We start from the raw sequence: 27095 nt of genomic DNA on the forward strand, positions 1-27095 counted from the left end.
TGAACCCAAAGGTTTATTGCCGCTTTTTTCATAATAGACAGAAACTGGAAACAACCGGATATTCTTCAGTGGGTAAGCATATAAACAAACCATGATACATCCATGGAATACTCAGAAAACAACAAAAACCCAGACTGTTGATACACACAACAACTTGAATGAATCTCCAGATAATTATACTGAGTTGAAAAAAAATCCCCAAAGGTATACTGTATGATTCCATTCATATAACAATATAACATTCTTGAAGTGACAAATTATAGAAATTGAGAACAATTCTACATTTGATTGGATTTGTGTCAGAGTATGCTGAATATTAGCCTGAGAATGTGAGCTGAGTTTAGTTTTGATTCTGTGTATGGTTTTGGGAATCAACTTTTTGGGCTGGTCACAGGCCTTGTGGCAAAATAGTTAAATCACACATATGTATGATGCTGCCCTGTCTCTATGTTTTTCTGGACTGTTCCTTGTCCTCAATCTCATTGGCTGTTTTTTGCCCATTCATCCCCATGAGTCTTTGCTCTCCAGTGGTTGCCAACTCTGAGCCATTGTGAATAACTCTGTGAATTAGGGATAATGGCTTAAGATATTTTATCTTTCAATGGGTTCAATAATAGAGAGTGTCTCAAGACTGAAAGGCTTTCAGTACTGTAATGGCAGATAGTGAAGAGGATGTTCAGGAACCTGTAGTGTGACTCACAAACCACACTATATGGGCAGCTGCCAACTATGGGACATCCTAAGTTATTGTTTATTTAGTGTTTTCCACATATCACACCAGAGCTTTCTAAGTTAAAAAAGTTTAAAGTGGATTCAGTGCCTTCTCCCTCCTCTCCAAATATAATATTCAGTAGTCATTAAATTCAGGGGGGTAAATAAGGCACATTTTTTTAAAGATTTTATTTATTTATTTTTAGAGAGGGAAGGGAGGGAGAAAGAGAGAGAGAGATAGAAACATCAATGTGCGGTTGCTGGGGGCCATGGCCTGCAACCCAGGCATGTGCCCTGACTGGGAATCAAACTTGTGATGCTTTGGTTCGCAGCCTTGCGCTCAATCCACTGAGCTACGCCAGCCAGGGCATAAGGCACATTTTTAATAAGTGTGAGATAAAAGAAATTCAGAAGTGACATGTACATTTTTCATGTTACTTAACTTCAAGTTATAATTCCAGAGTGATTTTTGGTTATGACTTGTAGTAACTTCTATCAACAAGTACATTTTATCAAGTTTTCTTCACTGAAATAAAAGTATTTGTTTTAATATGGCATGTGGTTAAAACGTCCACAGTAAAATATTTAGAAGTTCTTGGTAATACATTGAATAGCCTTCTTACATTATTGAAATCCATATTCTGTTTTCTTTTAAGCTCTGACCTTTTCAAAATGCAAAATCAATTGAATATCTGTTACAAGCAAATCTAAATGTGCACAATCTATATCAGTAAGAGGGGAAAATGAAGAAAGGAAAATTTGGAACAATTGCTCCCCAAGAATGTTTAGCAAAACTACAAATTGTTAGCTGATCAGAGTTTTAGCTCTAGAAATCACTTCAGCCCTTACTTGTAGGATTATACCATGCTTACTCAGTAAATCTCAAAATCAGGGTTTTATTCCTCCCAAGCCCTCATAGAAGTGACAAAAGTACTAGGGAAAAAAAAATCTATGTTCTTCAATTGGAAAAGAGAATATTATTATATTTGTATAGCTATTTTTGTCTCATTATTTCTTTGACATACTTTGAAATGAGTGTTATTCTCCATTCTGATGTTCAGTTGTTATGTTATTTTCTAGCTTTCAGATGTAGATTGACAGTAAAGTGATGGACATTTTTTTACCCCTTTATTCCACAAATCATTATTTAATAGTGAGGACTACTTGTATATATGCATATACTTGAATTCCTCTTTTCAGAGAGCCAAAGTGGTTTTGTTTAAAAAAAAAGTCATATATTTTTCAGGAAACTAAAAAATGGGTTGCTTGGATTAGTATGCTTTGTATTTTTATCAAAATGTCATTTAGGCAAGGATTTACCTTATGTAGAGATTGTTTCTCTAATTGATACAAAAATGTACTTGGTAATTATGTGTATTCCTCAGAAACTGGAATCCAACTTCCTATGACCCCACTAATACTCCTGTTGAGGGGAGGGCGAGAATAAAAGGATGATACAATATTTTGCTTTTAGCACAGGATTAACACAACTATATTTATTTGGAAAAAATGCAATTTCACCAAAAGTATAACTAAATGTTTTCGTTCCAAGTTTATCAGAAATTATGTTAATTAAAAGAAATGCTTATAGAATATTTTTGTCTTAAAAATGAAAGTAATAGTTGTAGGTTTTCTCGGTTCCTCTGAATACCCTTTGTATGCATTACAAGGCTTTGTGTTTTACTGAATTATAAGATTTTGGATATGGAAAAGGATATTAATGAAAGGCAAATTCATTTATAGGAAGCTGAGACTCACAGATTTTAGTTCATTTGTTTGTTTATTTAATCATTTTAAATCCTCATCTGGGGATATTCTCAATGATTTTAGAGAGAGAGGAGAGGGGAGAGAAACAGACAGACAGACTGACAGACAGACAGACAGACACATGGGTGTGAGAAACATGCAGAGATTGAACCCACAACCTAGGCATGTGCCCTGATTGGGGATGGGACCTGAAACCTTTTGGTGTGTGGGGATGTTGCTCTAACCAACTGAGCTACCTGGCCAGGGTGAGCCTCACAGAATTTAGATGTGCCTATTTTACACAGATTATTTAGAGCTGATTTGAAACGGGTATTTCCTGTGAATGCAGAATGTTTATTGTTGGTTGAATTTTGGGGGTAGGGCAGGGAATGAAATCATGCTGGTAGATTCCTAATTGATTATTTGAGGAAAATAAAATTTATGTTTTTGATTTTTTTTTTTGAGAAAAGTCAGCTTTCTTTGATATTTCTGCTTCTTGGATTTTGGATTTCTGGCCGTATGCATTTTGCAATATTTATGTCTTCAGGTAATATCAACTAATAAATCACATTATTTTTTATAGATAGTATCTATGATGTTATGCATAAAAATGAAAATTGCTGACTTCTTAAATTCTATGTTTATTTAGAAAAGTTGGTTGTAAAGTTTACATGAACAGACACTACTGGATATTAATGAACTGAGAGAATTACAGACTTTAGAGTAAAGTTCTTTATAATATTGACAAACATAGGGTAGGTTACTCAGAAGCTTAGGGAGACTTAGGGACACTCCCGGGTAGATGACTGACATGGTGTGGAACATGGCACACCAGGTTTTGCCTCAGTGACTGCAGGTCATTGGTGCTGAGGCTTCCTCTCCTGCTTTTCCTACCTGCTCCTCCAAGTGGTGATTGTACCGAGTTTTGTAGTGGACCATCTCAAGTCCTCCTTTCAATTAAGTGGATGGGTGTATTTAATGTTGAATAGAGAGTTTAACAAACACTGGGTATTGTGGTTAGTAGAGATTGTATGGCAGAAAAATGAGTGGGGAACATACCTCCAACAATGTGCGGTTTGAGATCTGAGCCAAGGGAGCATTTCTGGAGAGGTGAGAGCTGAAATGGGTTTAGTGAGTTAATAGGTAATTCTCCCCAAAGAAGAAAGAGACCATCATTTCTGCTCAGGTGAAAAAATAGTACAGAGTTGTAGAGGCATGAGAGAACACAGTAGGTTCCATAATATAAAAGTACTTTAGAAAGAAAGGAAAAGGGTTGCAGAGTGGCGAGAGATAAAGCTGTTAAGATAGGAAATGTCACCTCATGACAGCAGAGCTGCATTCAGAGAGCTCAGAAGTCTCAGCACTTCCAAATGTCTCCATTCTTAATATGGAATCCAAAATAAAAATACTACTTTACTAAAATAAGGTTAGGTTCTTTCCAAATTCTGATTGTAGAATTTCAGACAAATTACAGCTGATTTTGACTCTTGCACGTGCTCGGTCTACTAGTATTGTATTACAATTCTGTTGAAAAGGCTTATAACACAGATTTTGGATTTTATCCTGAATAACTTGAGTGATATTGTAGGATTTTTTTACTAGGTGTTTTTATGATCACATTTGACTGTTCAAAAGATTATTACCTGGTCAACAATATGGAGAATAGCCAAGAGGTGACTGAGGTAAGGTAGGGAGAGACCTTTTGAGGGAGGTGACATACTTTCTCTGTGGTAAGGGCATTTCCACTCAGGCAATGTCAGTGGTGGTGGAGATGAGAAAAAGGACCTGGGAAGTGTTTGTGAGGCAGGAGCTATGGAACTACTGACCAGTGAAAGCTGAGGGTAAGAGGTAAGCTGTATTCAGTGTGAGAAAAGTGAGGGGCATGTGGAGTGCTTGTGGAATTGTATTGGTGGAATTAACCCAGCAGTGCTTGAATGTACATACTCATCTGTCAGCATAGATCTGGAAGCATCTAGAATTGTAACCACAGAGTGGAGAAGGTATGGAGTTTAAAGGGAAGATGATTGTTTTCTTCCAGCTCTTTGCTGGGGCTTCAGGGACCTTAAGAGGAGCTTGTCTGAGCAGTTTGTTTCCCTTTTCTGCATGTCCAGTCCCCGGGCTCCAGATAGAAGATCCACGGTCCTTTTCATGGCTGCGGAGCCCTCAAGCCTTCTTGTGTAGTGTTGCAAAAGCCTTTTTGGACCCTCCCATTTTTTTCCTTCATATTTTGTCTCCTGGACGTCTGCTATTTATTTCACTTCTGTATATATGGAAATATATCTATATCTATATATATCTATGTATATGAACATTTCTATTTTTTGATAAATTATTCCTATTATAAATGAGTATCCTTGAACATATAGCTGTTAAATATATCTGTTAATTTCCTAAGGATACATTCCTACAAGCAGAATCATTAGATCAAAGTGCTTGAAAATCTCTCTCTTGCAGGATATTGGCAGTTTTCCTTTGATCCAGTTGTGACATGATCAAAAAAAATTCTGAAATATGTTCTCCAGGCCAGATTAATGCAGTATTTATGATAACTGTTCTTCTGAATAATCATAAGAAAATGGGTTGTCATTTAGTCAAAAGCAGCCAGTTATTAGTGTAGGCCTCTATGCTAGGAAATGCCTTTTTCTCCCCCAAAAGTCACTTAGCATTGTTGTACCACCATTGTCAATAAGGAGTTTTTTCCTCTTGTTTTTAATATGTAAAAAAATCATCATTGTTCAGGTAGCAACTGTCAGATTTAGTGTGTCTGGACACCATTATACCATTATTATTTCAGATCATACTATTTTACCATCTAAAATGATTTGTCCATTAAGTCTTATTTGATAAATATATTGATGTAAAATTTCATTATAGTATTAATACTACTTGATTAAAATTTTGTCTGGGCCACAGTGCTACCAAAAATATGTGGAATTATTCACTTATTTATTATTTCCATTATCTCATAATGGAAAAGAAAACTGAATTTAAGTGTTTTACAAAAATGTTTCCATTTAATTGAGGAAATAGGTTTTCCCTTAGTTTTTTTTAAAGGAAACTGAATTCTTCAAATCTTAGAATGTAAAAAATGACAGTACACCCATTGGTGGGAATTCAACAGGTATTTACCAAGTATTAGTGTTTTTGACACTATGAAATTTGAACACAAAATTAGTAAAATAAGGGAGCTTGAGGTAAATGGCTATCCCGTTTAGCCCCCTTCGAGTGATGTCTGTGGGCTGTGGTGGAAGACTGCCTGGCTTTGAAACCTGATGAGTTTTCACTAGTTGTGTAGTCTTGGACCACATACTTCAACTCCAAGTGCCTCAATGTAGTTACATATAAAGTTAACAGTAGTTTCTAAGTTGGGAGATACAACAATTAATGATATTAATACAATGTTTCACACATAGTAAGCATTGGATAAATGTTACCTAATACTTAGATCAGAATAAACTAAAATAACAAAGCACTTATTACCTTCTGTATGCCACTTTTCTTCTAAAATGGCACACATTTCTGGACCCATTGCAGGATATAAGGAGAATAATGTAGCAAATTGTCTCATGTAAAGTTGAATTGGGGAATGCATGAACTGTACATTCTGAATCTAAGTGTGTGGTAAGCATGCAAGGAAGACAGATTGACTTTCTTCTTGGGCTGAATTATTCTAGAAATGACTTTATTTCAAAAGTATATTATAAAGAAATTTTAATGAATCAAATTCAGTGGATAATTTGTTTTGGTCTTTCAAATCCCGTATGCTTTGCAGCTTAAATGTTATTTTGATAGGTAAACAGGTGAATTTCTGTGTTTTCAACCCAAGTGGAATTACAGTTCGAAATTTAAAACAGGCCAAAACCTTATTCTTGGTGCTAATTGGAAATGTTCTAGAATGAACAAAAAAGGAAAATGTGTAAATTTCTTAAAATCTTCTTAAATGTTTAAAGTATGTATTGTGTGTGTGTGTGTGTGTGTGTGTGTGAGAGAGAGAGAGAGAGAGAGAGAGAGAGAGAGAGAGAGAGAGAGAGAGGATGGTGATAATGGTATACCTGTAAATAAGAATTGAAACAAATGTAACTACAGTTCAATGGATACATTACAACTAGAAGAAGTAATTCATTCCATAGTTAACAATGTAACAGCATTTATGGGAACTCTGATGTTCTGAAAAAAAATTGCAGTTTATAGAATCTAGCCTTTAATTACTATTTAATTTTAATTAAGTAAAACATGCCTTTAATATAGGCAGAATGAGATATGGTACTTTTAAGTTGGGATTCCAATTAGAAGTACTTTAATGTAAGTCAGTTGTACATTTTAACAAACTATTCCCTTTGTATTTGGATAGCTTCGCCCAATCTACTGCTACACAGCTTCAAAGATTTTTGTGAACCCTGCACCTTAGCACAGCTATTTCAATATATTAATTTATAACTTCTTGTAGGATGCTTTCACACTCCCTCCAATTCAGATCCCCAAATTCATTTGTTTATCCAAAGCAAAGCTTATGCAATTAATCCTAGTATCAACTGAAAATTAAGAACATCTTCATGTATGAATTCCTGTCCCTGAAAGACAGTTCCGTATTATGTATTTTCAAGACCTGTAATTCACAAAATTGTACATTAGAAAGTGATCCTCTTCATTGTTCTCACCTCTTCTTCCAGCCTTCATCTATCCCATCAACTAGGCTCTTCTGACTTTTGTTTTCCACATGGAGGAGACTCTTGTGTTAACCCTGCCCTATTCCTCCTCACAACTTATTCTCAGGAAGAATTTTGAAAAATTATATTTACCCTATTATTATTACTACAGATGGCTGACAAAACTTAAATTAGCTGCTTCTAAACAGCTTTCTTGGTTTAAAGGAGAAATATTTGTATAGAAAAGTAGATAATGGTGGAATTTTAAAAATTTCATTTATTTACTGAAAATATTTTTGAGGGGGGTAGTAGGATCATTACTTGTACTGTCTACAATCATGACAGAACTGAATTCTGCTTTCTCTGCATGTACACTTAAAGCACATACTTTTTCTTTTTGCCATTTTTAAAATTTACTCACTAATAGGAAACAGATGGATTAATTTCCCATCTGCTCAAAATGGTGGGATCCAGCCATTAACAATAGTGATTATACTTGATCTGTGAAAACATGGAATGTTGCCCTGTCACCTTGGGAATAATCAGTGAGCACACAGAAGTAAAGGTTAACACAGAGCTAGGGAAAACAGATCATCTAGATTAATTTTGTATGTAGTATTCAATATAGAAAACCTTATATATTTTTTCTCAATGTAAAAAGAAACCTTCAGAAACACAAAAAGCTAGTATTTCACATCCAACATAATTAACATTTTTGTTAAATTGCTTACTTTTTATACATATTAGTTAGTGAAGTTGAAATCATATTTGATTTTGTATGTTGCTTTTAAAAATTCATATTTCTCAATAAACATGTTACTTTAAACTCATTTATCATTGACCACATTGATCATGTATAAGATTTATTTTATGTATAGATGCAAATCACAAAATGAAGCTTTACAATTATTTTTTAAAATAGGTGATTGTATAACTGCTTTCCCTTACATTACAGTTTTCTTCCCCACTAATTTATGAAATTCCTTATCATATGTAAGGAATTTCATAAATCCTTGTAAAATGGATCAAGCTTTTTGACATTGTTTCTAGATGGTCTGTTTTGTACTTTGGGTGAGTCTGTTTTTATTTGGATCATTCAAATTATGTAGAGAAATAGTTTTTTTAATTAGCCTTTATAATTGACAGTTTTGAGTTCATCTTTATATTAATGTATTTTGAGGAAAAATTAAGCATTGCTTTATTCATTAGGTACAAAAATGTTAAACCCTCTCTTAATCATATGTATAGTTTTAGACTGAGTAAATATGAGCATACTGAGAAACAGCCCATCCACTAACAAAAAGTGTGTATAAACACAGGCTTGAGAGTTCATTTGCCAAGTGTAAGGCTTCCAGAGTCCAGTTATTTTATCTTCAAACCAAACAACTTTTAGAAAAAATTAAGAAAATTGGAAATTGTGGAGAAATGCTGAAAAAGGTTTTTTCCCCCTTCTTCTTCATCAATGGTTCTATCAGACTTATTTCTGTCCCCTGAATAGCAGGAGGGAAGATGAGAACTGATTATTCATCATCACTCCTATTTTCATTTCAGTTGACCCAATTAATTAATAAGAAAAATAATTTCTGGCTATTTATATGGGCCATTCTGCTGTTTTTATGTTGGTTTTAAGTTAGCACTACATTAGTGGTGAACAGTTTTGATGAATATATTGTTTGAGCTTTTGTTAGTATTATAATGTTACTATGCTGCAATACAAAAATGATTTTTTTATTGCATCCCCTAATTTTAATGATATCTACCAATACATATATGCTTCATTAGCAATAGTATATCAACTGATAATGTAAAATAATGATATTTGACATGTTATTTGTTTATAATTGTGTATTAACTTTGCCTCTGCTATTTGGCTTACATTTAGAGAATTTTTCAATAACTTACTTTTTCTAAACATCACCTATGTATGGTTTTAACAATATTCATTGATTTTAAGGTGGCTGTATTCATAAGCTTTTTTGTTTTAATTTGCTTGTATTAATTTATAAATGCCAAGTTCTACTAAATAGATTTATATTAACAATTAATGCTAGCAACATATGGAGTATCATTTTAATCATAATAATTTGGCCAGATAGGGTGATTTTGCACAAGCTGCAAGAAGGATTCTACTTTCATATGTCATAAAATAATGTTTTCCATTTTGTGTGTGCATCTTCACAATTTCTGCTAAAAATAGGACAGTAAAGATTGATACATGGTATTTTGAGAATAGGTAAGACTTGGCTTAGAGCTACCAACCTAAAATTCTATTCGAAAATAACTTCTTGAAAGTAAGGCTTGAGTGCTTTCTGTATCTAGCAAATCTCTTGGCTAAATGTCATCATTTTTATGTTTTAATAATGTATGTTTGCTGATTACAGAATAACAATAATAGGTTCAATTTGTACTTATCTGGTTATATTTGAAAAATTAAAGATTTATTTCTCTAAGTAGCCATTATTAAGAGGCATATTAGAGACTCAAGAGCTCAGAAGACAGGGCATAGCTTTTTATTGTACTTTGGGTTCTGGAAAGGGCTCTCGTAGACTACTTTAAAATGCAATCACTGATCTTGACCTTTCACAGCTTTTGTGGCCTGTCCTTTTCCATCAGTTGTTGAGATAATCTGGATCTCTCCCATTAAGTCTTCTAAGCTCCTGTATTTTAGACTTACCTGTCCTACCTTGAGCATTTCCCTGTAATGGATATCATGAGCTTCTGTTATCTCCTTCAGTAAATCTTCTTTGCAGATGTTTATTTAATTGACTTCACGTGAGAAGCGGTAATCCATTTGTAGGACAAATGAATCCAGGTATGATTCAATTCCATGTGAACTGTAATTTCCTCAAATCAGACACAGCAAGAACAACTTCTGATACTAACAAATAACTGGTTTACATCTGATAGAAATTTTATCTAGACTGGGTTGTCTTTATTGCTAAAACAATGCATGTACTCTTAAGCATTTTTATCTGTAGTTAGAATTACAAATTATTTTTCACTTTTAAAACTCTGCATGAAGTCTGACACAAGCTGGTTTCAGCCTCCACACTTTATTTTTTGATGATGAAACTGTTACCAAACAGCAGCTGGGGTCCTGCTGCCCGCCACCACCCTCTAGGCAAAACTCCAGAGGGAATGGTTTGGTGGTAAAAGAAAGGAGTCTTTATTTAAAAGCTCTTTAGCCATAAGAATTTCACATGTTCCCTGGACAATTATCATTCACTGATGAACAGAGGATTAGAAATATTAGAGCGTTTTATTTGTTTTTGATATATTATTATTTGTTTTGCTTTGTTTTTGGCCCAAGGAATATAACATTGAATATAAATGGGGTTTTCTTTTTGGAGTTAATATTACCTTTAAAAAAATCCATAAAATTGTTGAAGTGACATTGGTTAATATATAATTTTATTACACTTATTATGTATTATATAAAGTGTCCATTTCTGTGATGCATTATCTGTATATTGCATTGTACCCACCACCCAACGTCAAATCATCTTCCCTCACCATTCATTCTACCTCCTCTACCCTCCACTAGCCCCCATCGCCCTTTCCATCTGGTGCCTACAATACTGGTGTCTGCACCTATGAGTTGAGGTTCGTTGACCTTGTCTTTTCATTTGCTGCTTTCAGTTTTATATTCTACATATGAATGAAATCATATGGTTCTTGACTTTTTCCGCCTGATGTTTTGTTTAGCATGATAATCTGAGAATCCATCCATGTTGGTGCAAATGGCAGTATTTCTACTTATGGCTGAGTAGCATTCCATAGTATATATGTACCATATCTTCTTTATCCAGTCATCTATCTGTCCAGAGACATTCTTTTGTTTCCATCTCTTGGTCACTGTGAATAATACTGCAATGAACATAGGAGTGAGGACCTTCAGAATGTTTTTTGCATGAAAGTTTTAAGAAGTGAATTTCTCAACCATTTACCTTTTGAAGGTTTCCTTGGATAAATCAGTTAAATAGCAAAGATAAAATATGAGAATATAATGATCTAGAGATTCCAGTATGAACTTGAATAGGAGACTTGTGAAAATTTATAGTTTTATGAAAGCCTGAGAAATTTGGAGTGGTTTGAAGAGGCACCCTGAGGTAATTCAGAGAGGTATTGAAAACCAAACATAAATAGACATACATTTTTATTTCAGACCATATAAATGTGTTAATGTTGATGGAAAAATTATGGTTATGATATATTCAAAATTACCTGAAAGTGAAAACATCTTGTATTAAAAAATTTTAACCAGCTTTTCTTATACAAATCCATTGTCTCTTATTACTAACTTTAATTTCCCTGTAAACCATAAAAGACATATGAAAGAAATCTTATGGACTACCATATGGTTTACTGAGAGGATAAATTAAGCGCTTTTTGTGTTAACAGTTATAATAATTAAAGAAGGGGAAGGGTCAAGGGACATGTATAAAGGACCCATGACAAGGACAATAAGGGGAAGGATTGATGTGGAGTGGGGGGTGAGCAGGGCAGGGGAGAGCAGTGGGAGAAAATGGGGACAACAGTAATTAAACAACACTAAAAAATTTAAAAAGGAAATTTTAATAAAAAAAGAAAAAATTTTCTAATTATATCTACTCAGAAGTTTACATACCACATAAATAATTTCCCAATACTCTCTTTTGATATATTAGGTTTAACTTGGCTTTATAGAGAGAATATCATGGGAACTTAACTATTTTTTAAATGTTTTAAGATTTTATTTATTTTTAGACAGAGGGGAAGGGAGTGAGAAAGAGAGGGAAAGAAACATCAACATGTGGTTGCCTCTTGCATGCCCACCTACTGGGGGCCTGGTCTGCAACCCAGGCATGTGCCCTGACTGGGAATTGAACCAGTGACCCTTTGGTTTGCAGGCTGGTGCTCAATCCATTGAGCCACACCAGTCAGGGCTAACTTAACTATTTTTATGTCCAGGGCTTTAAAATACATTGTAATCTAATGATTACTTCTCAGTGTTATACTGCTTGGATCCTATAAACCCTTAGTATCATTTAATTGACTTTTGATAGAAACAACACTTATCATATTTTAGAACTCACAAATTTTTTATTATTTTTGCAGTTATTTTATATTTAAAAATGTGTAGGGTATACTTTTGAGCTCAGTCGTCTTTGGGTGAAAATCTAAAACAAAATACCAGCTCAGATAGGTTTGAACTTTTGGATTGAATCAAGGCACTCAGAAATGAACCAGCTGCATTCTAGCTTAATTGACTCCTATCCCAAATCTATCCAGTTATAAGCTGACACAGGAAGAGAAGTTGGACCATTAAAACTTGGGTGTTTTTATTCCTTAAAGCTTTTGAAACTACTTAGTACTAACACCTGGTGATATATTTCAATTTTTCCATGTCTCTTTGAAATATGTTTAGTTTTAATGGGAAAATGAATGCTTTATTGATTTTTAAAATGTTTTTCAAGGGAATCTATTTTGTTAAATATGTATGATTTTGGTAAGGGTCTTTAATTGGGCTCAAAAACCAACTTAATAAGATTGATAAGTTGTATCTTTTCACTAGGGAGCACTTAGATTTTTGTCTTTCTTTTATTTTCTTCAGAAAATTTTCTGTGATTGCCACCTATTAAAGTAACTCACCAGATTTTGGTTATAGTTAAGGCTATAAAACATGAACAGATGATTCTTTCATTAATGGTACATGTCCCCTGTCTTTTTACTTTGAGTACACAAATGGCAAATGCCAAATTGTCAATTGTATGTTTCAGACAGTGTCTGGGTTGATCAAGAACATTCTCTTTCTCCAAATAGATATTTTTTTTTTGTTTATTTTTGAAGCATCACCTTTTGTTAGGTGTTTTATGATTTTTCAAATATCTAGTGACGGTTCATCTGATTTCCTCAATTGGTCTATACCATTAAGCACCTAAAAAAATAGAAGTTGGTACAGTGTTGCTCCATCAAGTTTCCCCATGAAGAAAGGCTGCTTTAGAAGATTTTAATGGCTGCTATGGCTCAGATTAGTGGACACTGTGTTGTGTTCTTTGCTCCGCATTCTAGGGCTTGGAGATGTCTGTCTATCTTATCTGGGCATCTTATCTGGGCATGCTTACATGTAATTGGGCCCTACTCTTAGATTTCTATCAAAGGTAATTTCATTTCATTAAAGTTTAATAGTTCACCTGATAGGTATCTAATTACTTCTTGGGTAACATTTTTTTTTCACATATGACTAGGATATACTAAATTTTGCTTATATAGTAGTTTTTATCTATCGAGTACTGTGAGAATGTTGACAACTCGTAGTGTTAAGATATATCTATCCATCTCTCTCTCTTTTTTTCTCTCTGAATGACCTCTAAAATAAAAAATAATGAATGTATTGTACCTGTTAGATGGTAGAAATATTACAAGGGGATAAGAGAAATGTTATTTAATAATGAATTATCTTCAAATTCCATATGATATTTTTGCAATTATAAAGTACTAACCTAGACATACTCAAGAGATATAGGTAATATCCAGTATTATAATGTGTTTGATTCATATTTAATAATATTCTGAATTGATCTTCTACATCTAATGTCACCAAAAATGGTATTGAAATTAAATAGTAGAAAGTTTAGAAACATATCTAAATGGGACTTTTCCATTACTCAAAGTTTATCTGTCACCTTCATGTATGGTTTGCTTGATTGTATGATTATGATTTTAGTAAGTCATTTTATTATTCATATTAAATATTTTAGGACCATAATGTATTTAAAAAGGAAACTCAGTTTTAGATTTTAAACTTAAATGACCACATCTGTAGTTGCATTTCACTATTACTGTATAGTTCTTGGGTATTTGAGAATTAATATGTTTCACTATAAGTTTTTACCACAAAGTAACAAGATAAATACAGGGTAGCTACTTTGTTTACATTAAAATGTTCTTCCTTGGTAATTGAATGGAAAAAAGCTAAATGCAAGGCATAAAGTTTATTTCTCCTCCAATGTGGGATTTTGTTTTATTTATATTGTGATTTATTTTGTTTACATTTTGGTCTCCCTTACAAGACAGTGAATTTATGAAGGAAAAAATAGTAATCTCTACTTCCCTAACTTCTCACACAGTATTTAGTACAATGAAGTATTCTTAGTAAATTTTAGTTGAAATGAGCCATGACTCACAAGGTGGTAAACATTTGCTCCATGCCATTTTATAGTGAATTTTAGTTTACCTTGATTTCAGTAACAGTGTATTTTTCATCAACATACTGAATATGCAGAAGTTTGGGCTAATTGGTATCATTTTCAATTGTAAATATTGTTCTACTTATATTGTGGCTCAGAGATGAAAGTGACATTATCCCTTCATTTAAGTGGTATTTCCAGTCTATCACTGGCTGATGGGAACACTGTACCCAGAGAAACTAAACTGGAAGTTGTCTAGGTGAGTGGCAATAAAAATCAGAAATAGTATGGTGAAATGGAAACGGAAAGGTAATAGACTACAGAGCTACAGAGGTGAAAAATTCAAATGCATTTTGCAACTGATTTTGATGTTGAAGATACAGGGAAGGGAATACTCAAGAATTAATGGATTTTCACGTTTGGGTAGTAGAGAGTTTTGGTGTCCTTGTCAGAGAACATGGTGAATGCATGTAGTAGAGCTTTTAGTTAATTTAAATAAACTTGAATTTGAGGCAACTGCAAGTGGGAGAATGTACGTAGAGAGGGAAATACAAAAAAATTGCAACTCTGGAGATGTGTAAGATCTGAATATCAGATTTGAGAGCTATAAAATGTTGTGACTGAACAAGAACTGGCACAAAGCTGAATTTTGTAGCTGAAAAAAGTGAGTCCCAGAAAAATGAAGTAACATGGCTAAGGTCCCAGAGATCCTGGCAAAGTGAAAACTAGAATCCTCATTTCTTTTCAATTTATTTTTTCTAGTTTCTTACATGTAATTAAAGATATAGAAAAAATATAAATGTTTTTGGTGAGGAATGACATGAAAGAAGAGTCCAGGGGGCTAATTTAGATGCAAAAGAAAGAGAACACTAAATATTTTAAATAGTAATATTTTAAAAATCAAGAAAGAATGGATGTTTCATTATTTTTTAGGGTCTAGCAGTTTCATAAAGTCTTTATTTCAAGTAGTCAAGTTATTAATGTGAAATAGTATTTTTCATAAAAGAAGTGTTCCCATAATTAAAGTTTTTTCATGTATCAGGATTTTCTCTTCCTTTTTTAAAACTAAGACGTATAGAACTCATAACAATAAAAGCATTACAATAAAATCTTTATAATGTAATATTGTAATGGTTAGGGAGCCATGATAAATTGTGAATTTTTTTGAGAAAAAAACTTCCTCAACTTGCATTAAGTTGTTATTTTAATCAACAAAAATTACCTAGTTAAACTTAAAGAATTTGAATAAAAGAATCTGTTTGAATCCAAGTAGATTATTCTCCATGTAAAACATATGCAATACTTAATAGATTTCCTTTTACATTCCAGGTAGTCTTAAGGAACCATGAGTAGGATCATATTCTAAATCCAGGTATATGTAATTGTTGTGAATATTCCTATAGAGTATTTTCTTTAATTGTTCCTCTTTGAATAACATGATCAAACAAAGATCATTATAACCCTTATGTATTTCTTTGGAAGTAAATTTAATCATAAAGAAAATATAGTTCTCACTTTTTGTTCTTTCCCATACCCATGATGGAAAGCTTCTTTTCAATGATAGTAGAAATTGCTGATGTTATAAGTGACAACTCTTCATTATTATCCAGTTAGGAAGCTCTGTTGTTCATTTATCTCTCTGAAAAGAGAAAAACAGAAAGGAATAAGAGGAGGAAAAAGAAATTGAGTTTAAAATAATGATTTATGATTTTATTACCGGAAGAATGATACATTTAGACATTTTACAAATCTTCTTTTCCTGCAGCTTATGTATGTATTCAGGTACAGTGAATACATTTTTTAACATGCAAAAGATCTCTAGATTTAACTACCATTACATGCAAAGAAAATAAGAGGGGACACATAAGATGTAATTGTTACCATATTTTAGAATTATTTTAAAGTGGTTTATGAAGTTTTGTTTACAGTTAAGTTTAGGTCTTAACAATAGTAATATTTGCCTTTGTCCATTTGAATAATCCAAGAGATGAGTAGAATGATGACTAATATTTTCAGAGTTTACTGAAATGGAGTTCAGTAATCCATACCAGTTGGAAAGCTGAAATTCCATGATGAAATGTCTTGAGTCTAGGACAACTCCCAAATACCAAATTTTCTGGTCTGATTCTATCACCATTTCCTTGGATCAGTTTCTGTTGTCACCCTTTAGGGTATAAATTACCTATTTATGCATAATGAATTATCATAAAATTTATACCTTAGAATAAACAGCAAGCATTTATTATTTCACATAGATCTTGAGTATCAGGAATTCAGGAGCGAGGTAGTTCTTGCTCAAGATCTCTCATGAAGTGTGTTCAGGCTGTTCGCCTTGCCTGGATTCTTTGAAAATTAACTGGGGTCGGAAGCTCCACTTTGAGCCTCACTATGTTACTGCCAGTAGGAGATGTCAGTTCCTCACCATGTGGAATCCTCCATAGGGTGGTCCTGATATAGCTTTCCTCAGAATGAATGCTCAGAGTGACAGAAAGAGCACCCAAGTTGGAAGCCATACTGTTTTGGTAACCTAATCTTAGAGATAACTTCCTATCCCTTCTGCTATATCCTCTTCTTAGAATTGAATCCACACTCAAATGTTTGGGAATTACCCTTTACCTCTTAATGGGAGGAATATCAAAGAATTGATAAACATATCTTCAAAACCACCACAGGGCTTGAGAGTGTATTTATTTTCCCATCCCCCTCTCCTGAGGCATCTTTTCACTTTTGTGATGGTTTTGAATATTTGGTCTGTATAATTTTTTTAAAGAGTCTTCAAGCTATGTGGTGAAGAGCTCAGGATACTAAGGATAGCAATAGTGATTATAATGATGATGTATATTTATATATTCAGGTATTCACTAAAAGCTATTTTTGCATAGTTACTGAACTAGGCACTTTACATGCATTGCTTTAATTTGTACAACAGTCCTATAAAATAGATAGTATTCTTGTTTTAGAAAAACTAAAGTTTATCTAAAGTTGAATATAATATGACAGTTTTAGAGTCCATACTCAAGTTGATTAAAAAAATACATATCTGTGTAAGTAAATATACCTTGATTTTGTTTTTATTTTTATTATTCTATTAGAGTTGTCCCAGTTTTCTCCCATTGCTCTCCCCTTCCCTGCCCAACCCCTGTTCCCACAGTCAGCCCCCACCCTGTTGTCCTTGCCCATGGGTCATTCACATATGTTCCTTGAGTAGACCCTTCCCCTTTTTTCCTCTCTTACACCTTGATTTTAAAAACTTGAAGTTTCTAATACTTTTTAAACTTGTAATTCTTAAAAAATACACATTTTATTAAAGAAACATTCATTGCTTTTCTCCACCTACCTTTTTAACTGATCCAACTGTGATAGCTTTGATACACTGAAGATTCTCATTAATATTTTTTCTTTCTTAATAACTTATTTGTAATTCTTGGATGCCAGGCATTTTCCTTCATCTGAAAGGGCCTAGCTTTATGAAGAAATTACTACTTTGGCTGAGTGTGTGGAAACTTGGCTGAAATTCAGTTTTAATCTAAAATTTTGGACTTATACAGGGTAGGGCAAAGTAGATTTATAGTGGTGAGTACACAAAACAGAGAGTTTATTCTTGTATTTTATTAATCATTGTATTATTTCCCATTCAAAACACTGTACATTTACCTTTACCCCACCTTGTATATTACCCGACAATGTTGAAAGAAAAATTCTTAGTTTTTATATAAACCTCCCTTAAAGTATCATCTCCTTATGTTACCTGTTTCAGAAAAATTAACTAAAGATGAACAAAAAGTAATTTTATGAAAACTTAGATGGTAACTACTCCTTGATTTCAGATATGCATACAAAGTATGTAAGGTGTACACTAGAAAGGCTTCTTATAAATCTTGCGTATTGGTTTCTTTGACACTTCTTTGCACAGGAGGCATTCCTTGTATATGTCTTTAATCTGAATGTGATAGACCAAGTTTCTACAGCACTGGCCCAGAGCAGAGGGAAGGTACAGAGATGATACATCCTACTTAGAAAACAACATGTCAAATAAGGAAAGGCATGGACCTTTGAGAACTAACCCAAACAAGTTGGTGGCTGAAGGGAGGGGTGTCGTAGGAATCAGCCCACTGGTCAGTTTTCAGCTGGAGTGGAGTGAAGCCCCTGCAAATTGGGTGTTCACTGTGGCTTCAGCCAGAGCACTCAGTGATAAAAACCCTGTTGCAACTCCATTCTTTCTCTTTATTTCAATAACCAGTTCAAAGATGCAGCTACAGACAAACACAAGAGGAAAAAAAACTTTTTAAAGTAATCTTGCTGAGAAGGAAACAAATAAACCCCCTGATTTAGAATTTATTTTGGGGAGTAATCTCAAGCAGCCACATAAGGATATAAATGGATAAACACTTCAGAGAAGGTTTCTCAAGTCTGAGTAAATTAACAGTGGGAAGCCAAAAGGAGGAAGCCTGGGAACTAGGAAAGCTCTCAGAATACTAGCCCTTTTCCATGTAATACCATTAATCCTATAGCAGCTTAATGAACTGGGTGTTAGCATTGTTATTTTACAGATTGGAAAATGGATTACAGAATACTCATTCATCTCATATGTGAACAGCAGTGATCTAACCAAAATTTTATATCTGGGGTCCAGATTATTTCCATTTTCCCTTCTGCTTCAACAAATGTTTCTCAGAGCTGAGTTGAGTGAGGCATCCTGACAGAACACATGTTGCATAACTGACAGTGTAGTAAAGTACATTTGGTTATTTATCACTTGTAATTCACAATCTTGTTCAACAGATATTTTTGATCATATAAATCTACTAGAAGCCAAACATATTTAAAAGTATAGGTGTTTTTTATGCTATAAAAGAAAAATACGAAAATTATCCTACATTTATCTCTTGGGGAAATAAAAATAAATTAAAATGAAACATAGAAATGCAAGATGGACAAAGTTTGTTGTATCTCTGGTCCTGACTCTTTTCTTCATCTTGTATTTTAGACGTGTGCTTTAGTCCATGTACATATATGTGTGTATATAATCATTTTTTCATGGAGCAAGTATTTAAAGTTCTATTACAGAGTTGGAATGAAATGACCTTAAAATGGACAAACTATTATCGTAGATAAAGCAGAAAAACCAATGAGGACTAGAATGTAATAGAATCAATATAGTAAATGTAAAAATTGATATGAGTGTAATAAATCAGACTAGTGTTAGTAAGGTTTGGCTAGTACTCTTGAAGGGTTTTAGAAGTTCTCAAATTTAGTACTTGATCAGTAGAGCTAGAAATCATTGGGTTAGCAACAACTTTTCATAGAAGGGGAGCTGTAATAACTGAGACATTGTATTTATCCACAAGAACATAAACACATGAAGGTATCAGAGATCTTCAGAAGGAAATATTAGTGTTAAAACATTTCCTTGATTAGTTCTGTCCCAGAAACATGAGTACAAGAGGCAGGATATATTTAAGGAAATATAATCTTCATTATAGTGCATTGAAGATATGATGGAAAAACAGCTACATGAAGATGTCAAATTCATTCTCTTCATCTTTGTTGTAATTATGATCTAATGTTTTCAACAAAATTCAAATACTGATGTTCTGATTTTTATATATTTGTTCATTTATCTGGGGCACAAGAAAGACAAATGAAATCTTGGCTACTTTTATTTTCTTTCTGTTGTGTAATATAAATAATTACAATAGTTATTTCCTTTTGGCTAAATTTATGTCTCTTCATTTTATCTTCATATGGCATACTTTATATATTATACTTTATAGTATACTTCAATAATAAAATTTATGTGAGTATAAAATATTTCATGGGACAGTAGAAGAGGTTAGTTTTCTCTTAGATTATTCAACATACAGTTTAATGTCTAGGGAATAGTCCCCATTTTTACTTATTTTCTAGCTGCATTAAAAAAATGGTTTCTTGAGAACCTTTGAACCAAATGGAAACAAACTTTTTCAACAGCAATAGAGTTTAGTTTTTTGTTTTCTTTTGAGTGAAATAAAGTTCAAAATACTCCACGATTGTGTGTTTAATTTTCTAAAGTTATTGGCATTTTTAAAAATGTTTTTATTCAGTTAATTAGTTAGAGACAAAGTCACAGATACATAGCAGAAGAATAACTACAGCAAGAGAATTGTGTAGAAAGAATTTATGTGAATTGAGAAGAATAAAGAAGAGAGTAAATGTTGAGATGACTGTGACTATAGGAAGCCTTTTCTGGCAGGAAAGGGGAGAGCAGTCTACAAGTTTTCAAACTCTTGATGAAGTGTCTGCCTCAGGAAATTGAAGACCGAATGGTTTAAAATGGGCTCATGATGGTTAGTTTCCCCTTAGTTTCTGTCTTGATATAAGCATTGATAAAGATGATTAGGCCCAGGCAGTTTATGCAAAATTTTTCCTCTGGAGGAAACACAATGTCTGAGATGATGGAAAGGGTACGACAGTCATATTCTGTGTTGTCAAAAGAATTGATCTGCTACCTTCTGAAGTTTCTTGTTCACTTCTAGGGGTGGAAAATGACTTTGAAAGCTTTAACCTCAAAATAAAATTCCAAAATGAGAGGCAACAAGTATTTATTTGAGATGAAAAAAGAATTACATCTGAGGGCATTGCTACAGGCAGAAACCTAAATTATGGGGTGAGAAAGCAGAGTTTGTTTTTGTTGTTGCTTTGCTTGTTGGCTTTTAATGAGAAAAGGAAGGGAAATAATTGCATGAATAGAAGAAAGGAATTTCTGTTGGTGCTAACAAACTAAGTTACTCTTCAGCTATGCATGGCTGGTTCCTAATTATAAAGAACGTCTGTAATCATTAGTTCTTGTGGTCCTATCTGCTTTCCTGTATCTCTGCAACCAGTAGTTTGCAAGACAGTGTTGATTTGGCCCAGTTGAGGAGTAAGACCTGCAAGTCGTTTCCTCTAGAATGGCTACTCTATCTCAGTTTTAAAATGGCCTCATTTACATCAACTTTTTATAATGGAAGGGCTACTTAGAATCATTACTTTGTACTATTTTTCCATCCTTTTCTTAAAAAAAAGTTTTAAAAACATTAGAGGGGAAGAGATGGAGAAAGCGGGAGAGAAACATCGATGTATGAGAGGTACCATACGTTGATTAGTTGCCTTTTACATGCCCTCAACTGGGGACCTGGCCTGTAGCCGAGGCATGTGCCATGACTGGGAATAGAACAGGTAACTTTTCAGTTCACAGGCTGGTGCTCAGTCCACTGAGCCACACCAGCCACGGATCTTTTTCCATCCTTGTAACACTTCTGAGGGACCATGAATATCCATGGCATCAAAGGAAAGACAAATTAAGCTGCTTCTTTTTTTAAAAAATCATACCCACAAATGTTTATTGAGTTTCTGTGACCTCAGAGACACTCTCCTCTTTCAGGGACACCTTAATTGGAAGTGTGCCTCCATTTTCTTCTTATTTTGTCCTATTCTGTGGAATCAGGGCAGATTTATCATATAAAGCAGAATTCTGGTCAGTGAACAATGACAAGGTACCGTTTGGTGAACATCTGTGATTTTCCAGGCCCCATACTAGGAGATTTACAAACACTATAAATTATAACACCAACTCAACATGGCAAGGTTCTGTGTTCATCATGAGCTGTTGTTTGAACTCATGCTGCATTTCAAAGAAAATCCAACATCCATAGCCTGCCATTCAGGATGTTCCTTGCTGTGTTTCCTCTTTTGTTTTATTAATTTCTGGTATTTCATTTCCTGTGTAGTATTTTTTCAGACTAGTCTATTTACTCCTCCTAAAGTATAAAACCTGTGCTTCTCTGCTTATATTTTTTTCTTGCAGTTCCCATGATATGACACATTATCACCCAAAATACAATTTTAGTATTATTCTTTCCTATGGTACAGTCCAGTTTTGTTTTTGTTGTGGTTATTGTGTTTGTAAATATTTAACAAATTATATGTATTCACCTCATAATTTGACCAAAAAGTGTTTCACAGCAAGGAAGGCCTTTCTGGGAGCACATATTTTCATCTCTATATACCTAACCCTTCTCATTGTAGGAGCTTGCCCATAAAAATTCCTTAATATGTTTGTGTTGAATGAGGGGCCACTGTATACAAAGCACTTTCTTATTGTAAGGTGTCAGTATCCTGCATGCTGTGAAGGCAAAGAGAGTGTAAGGCAAAGTCGATATCTGTAAATTATTGTCTTAACAAGGCAAATGTCCCACAGTGTGGTCAAATAAGTCAAATATCGTTGGTGTAAAAAAGCATTTTGTAAGTGTGAAAATGTGATAGAGGATCAAGAAGTTCAAAGGAGGCAGATGCCACAATAACCATGGTGATCAGACAGGACTTAATGGAAAGGGCAGACCCGAGATCAGCTGCAAAGACAAGTCACATTTGAATAGGTGGGGAAAGAAGGTGTTCCAAATGATGGAAAAGTGCAAGATGGGATCCATTTGGATTCAGGGATGAAGCAAAACAGATTTGAATTCTGGGTTGAAACATTCAGACTGAGCTTCCTGGGTAATGGGCATTAGTCCAGGTCGTTAATTGATGTGGGAAGACAAGGCAGTGGTAGTTATAAGAAGTAGCTTTGGGGTCAGATACCTGGCTCTACTTTAAGAAACTTCCTAGGTATTTGTTTTATTAAGTTTCTTCTGAAAAATTGAGATAATAAATTCAACTTGGTTGTTGCAAGGTTTAAATGATAAAATAATTAGAAGAGATCCTGTCAAACGGCACTAATATATAACATGCAGAAAACATTAGCTTCTATTGGGAATTTGATAACGTTAACCTAGTGGTGTTGTATATGTGAACATTTGGAATGTATATTAATTTTAGGCAGAAAAAACCCAGTTAAGGGTTATAAAGTTAATGCATCATATGAGATTGTGGTACATGGTGCTTTACAAGAGCACTAAGTTAGTGAGAGTTAAGGGAATAGTATGATGGGCATTAAAATAAAGCTGTCATCAGGATTGGTTTTGGTGAATGAGAATAATATAAGGTATCAAAGAAAATATGAGGTTTTGAGTTTGAAGGACAGAAAATATGATAATAGCACTGGTTGCAGTAGAAGTTGTATTTGAGAGAGTTGATACTGAGTGACACAGTGTTGACTCTGATGTATGCCTCACACCCAGGAGCCGCTTAGTGAATGTCTGCTTTTGATGAGCAGGATTAGTGGGGCATCCATTTTTCACCACGTAGTGGTGAGGCTGTGTATGCTTTTATTTAAATAATCATTGTACTTACATGCAGGTATTTTTATATACAACCTAGAGATCGTATCATGAAATAAAATGAAGGAAATGTAAATAAACTCTGACTTTTTTCACTTAACCCCTAGTATTTGTTCAGTTGCAAATGACTATTCTCTGTCCCTTTAATATAGGATTTAGATATAATTTATCTTTTATCTAGAGAGACATTGGCTGCTATATTTCACAATCTTTTTATTTTACCAATGAGAGCATATTGGTGAAGGCAAATATTACTTAATAGTAGTAGCATTAATTCCCCATAATTTTATAATGGCCACAGCTATGTGAGAACTTTGAAATCAGGTCTGACTGCAAATGCAATTCTTTGTATTTTATAAGAGTTGTATTCATACAATCTTCCAAGAGGGCCTGTCATGAACATGAAACCAGATTTGTATTTGACATATGCAGAGGCACACTTCTTAGTCTGGTGCACATTTCTTTGCTAATCATTAGCCTATGCCAATTGGCTCTTACTCAGCAAATGTCATAGATTCTGATAACCTGAATAAGGTAATGGAAAAGTCTCCTGTTTTCTCTTCACTGTCAAATTAAAAATGCCAAAATATTTTAATTATATGACCTTGCCAGAAGATCCTCAGGTTCTCAGGAGTAAGATTGGATAAAATCATTTTATATATATTCAAAGTACCCTATAAGCCAGTCAGCCCAATGGTTAGAAAGTGAATCCTGAGTTGACTCAGGGTTATTCTTAGCTTTAAAGCTAATGGTTTATGGCTTTGTCTAGTTAATGGAGCAAGTAGAGTATATAATTCACAGCTTCACTGCAGAGGCTGAAAGGCTGTTATTTTCAGTAACCAAATGAATTTACCTGTCCTAGAAAAGGAACTAAAAGTTGCATGTGTAGTTATTAGCAAATGCAGTTTGATTACCAATCCACCTGTGGTAGGAAGAATTTTTAGAGGGTCCCTAAGATGTCTGCCCGCTGATGCACATGCCTAGTGTAGTCCTTTCCCCTTCAGTGCAAGCTGGACTTGTAAATAAGATTGTTATCACTCCCTTCATTATAGTGTGCTATATGGCGAAAAGTATTTTGCAGATGTAGTAAGTTCCTTAATCAGTTGACTTTGAGTTAATCAAAATGGAGATTATCCTGACCTAAGAAACATTTAAAAAAGCAGGAAACAGGAGCAGATGTTTACAAACTGGCCTTCAAAAAAAGGTAAACTCCCATGTTTTGGAAAGGGCTAAATGGCAGGTAAGGACTAGAGACTACTAGCACCTGGGTTACCTCTGTTCTATAACCACAAGGAACTGAATTCTGCCAACAACCGGAATAAGCTTTGATTTCCAATATGTGCAGACAGTGAGTGCTCTCACTTACGTCATTTCTGGACTTCGGACTGCCAGGAGCTGTGAGGTGATAATTTGTGTTGTTTTAAGTCACTAAATTTCTGGTAATTTGTACACACCAATAGAAACTAACATACTACCCACATATCTATTTTCATTTTACCCAATTTACATGGGGGCAGAAACAACTTTTGGAAAATGGATAAAAACTTTCCAGAGATGAAGAGTAGGCATATCCTGGTGTATCTAGTAAACTGTGGACCAGCAGTGTGTGGTTGACAGTGACAACGGAAAGCAAGTTATCAGGCTGCACTGTGTTACCCATAAGAAAAAAAAATAATCTGTATAATGGTATCATCCTTGTAGAGTCTGACTCAGCAACCATGACCGGAACCTGTCCAGAACTGGGCACTACTCATCCTCCTGACTTTGGTGACTTTTATGCACCTCGGAGATACAGTTTCTTGAGTAAAATTGGAAGAATCATGTGATTCTTTGTGTCTTGCACCAGCGGTGCCCTCTAAGAAGTGGTTGTGCTTAGAGGACTGGGTAAGTTCTCCTGATAAGAGAAAATGTGGTGGAAGGTCGAGTGGTAATGTCAGCACAGGCAGGGAAGGGGCAGTCCTGTGGGCAGCAGTCCAGGGCAGGCTGCAAGCACTTATCTGTGGAGGCTGCAGCAGAGCGAGCAGTAATGAGCAGCAGGTCAGGTGGCATTTCTGGCAGAGCCACTGGCAATTACTGAGAGCACAGTCACAAACAGCAGCCTCGGACCAGCCAGAGCCCAGCAGGAAGGAGCAGCATCCTGATTGTATCCCTGGGAGCATATGGGATGCTTCATGGACAGGACGATGATTGTGTGTGGGAGGGGGCAGTTAAAAGAGGTCTGAGGTCTGGCCATTTTACCAGTGAAGGATATTAGACTGTCAAATTTGGGTTTGGATTTCTAAGGTGATATCTGTTACCTGCTCTCTTAGAAGTATCTAGGCATGCTGTTGTACAAGTTAAAAACAACTTTACCCAGGGTAGTTTATTCAGATGTGTGTTGTGTCCATGCAACTCTTCATGAATGTTAATTGAAACTTTCTAGAAGCAATGGAGATCTTTAGATAGCTTTTGTTTCTTTTCAAATTATCCCAGTGGTCAAGAGAATAATGCTGCATCCTCTCACGTACTAGTTCACGTTCAGCATACATCTGAAGGACTTAAACATTCCTCTGTTCATTCTATGTTATGACATGCCTTTCTGTATGTTTTACCATTCTTCTGCCTTTTCTACTTCGGAAATCTTGATTGCTGTCTCCTGCATTGACTTCTCTTTAACTTGTCTTCAAGTTACTTTTTTCAGATGTATAGTTGAATGAATCCCATAATTTAGCACTTGTCTAGATCCATCTCTTCTCGCAAATTGCTTATCAATAATACATAGATTTGTTGGTTATATGTCTGTCATGACTGTATTTTAGGCCTACTCTTTTTTTTATTAAAAACATTAATTGATAGTTTTCTTTATACTAGAATGAAAGTGACTCATGATTTTTATTTTTGTGATACTTTTAAAGCAAAGAATTCCATAGTGGTTATTGTATGTTAACCAAAGCATTTATTTATGGTTGACCCTCTCTTATTTTTAAATTATATTCATGTCCTATACTACATATACTGCTACATATATGAAGATAGCCTATAGTATGTACATGCTTTCTCAGTTTTTCAGTTGCTGTAGCTTATAAAACTTGGTAATTGTGCTTTAATAACAAAATAAAATAAATTTGTTTATTATGTGTTTTCTTTTTAGTTTGCACTCCTTTTGAGACAGGGAGGGAATAGCCCTTTCTTAAGGAAGGAATAGTAGCACTGTTCAAATGAATATTACCATAGTTCATGTTGGATGAAGCTTTGTTCATAAACGCTGACATTTCATTAATCCCATTATTTAATATCTGGTAAGCCCTGGCTGCCTACATGGTTGAGACATTGCCCAGTTGCCAAGAGGGCAAGATCCAGAGTCAGATTACCAGGGTTCAAATTTTGACTCCATCACTTACTGATAATACGAATTTGGTCAGAGAGCATAACTCCTCCTCCCCCATCTGTGAGTTACTTTATTTATAAAATAGGAGATGATAACAGAGTAGCTGTGAGGATTAAATGAATTTATGCATTGTTCTTAGAATAATACCTGGCACATATTAAATGTTTGATAAATATTAGTAAATGCATATATAATTGACCCATACTGATGTATTTTATAA

The 27095-nt window shown here is 34.3% G+C and overlaps 1 protein-coding gene across 6 annotated transcripts in view; it reads left to right on the plus strand.

Moving 5' to 3' along the window:
- The window catches only part of PCLO (piccolo presynaptic cytomatrix protein), a 353058-nt gene that overhangs the window by 53934 nt on the left and 272029 nt on the right, over positions 1-27095 (plus strand). The gene's annotated exons all lie outside the window — the stretch shown is intronic.

This window comes from Phyllostomus discolor, chromosome 10 (genome assembly GCF_004126475.2).
Source record: "Phyllostomus discolor isolate MPI-MPIP mPhyDis1 chromosome 10, mPhyDis1.pri.v3, whole genome shotgun sequence".
Taxonomy (NCBI): Eukaryota; Metazoa; Chordata; class Mammalia; order Chiroptera; family Phyllostomidae; genus Phyllostomus; species Phyllostomus discolor.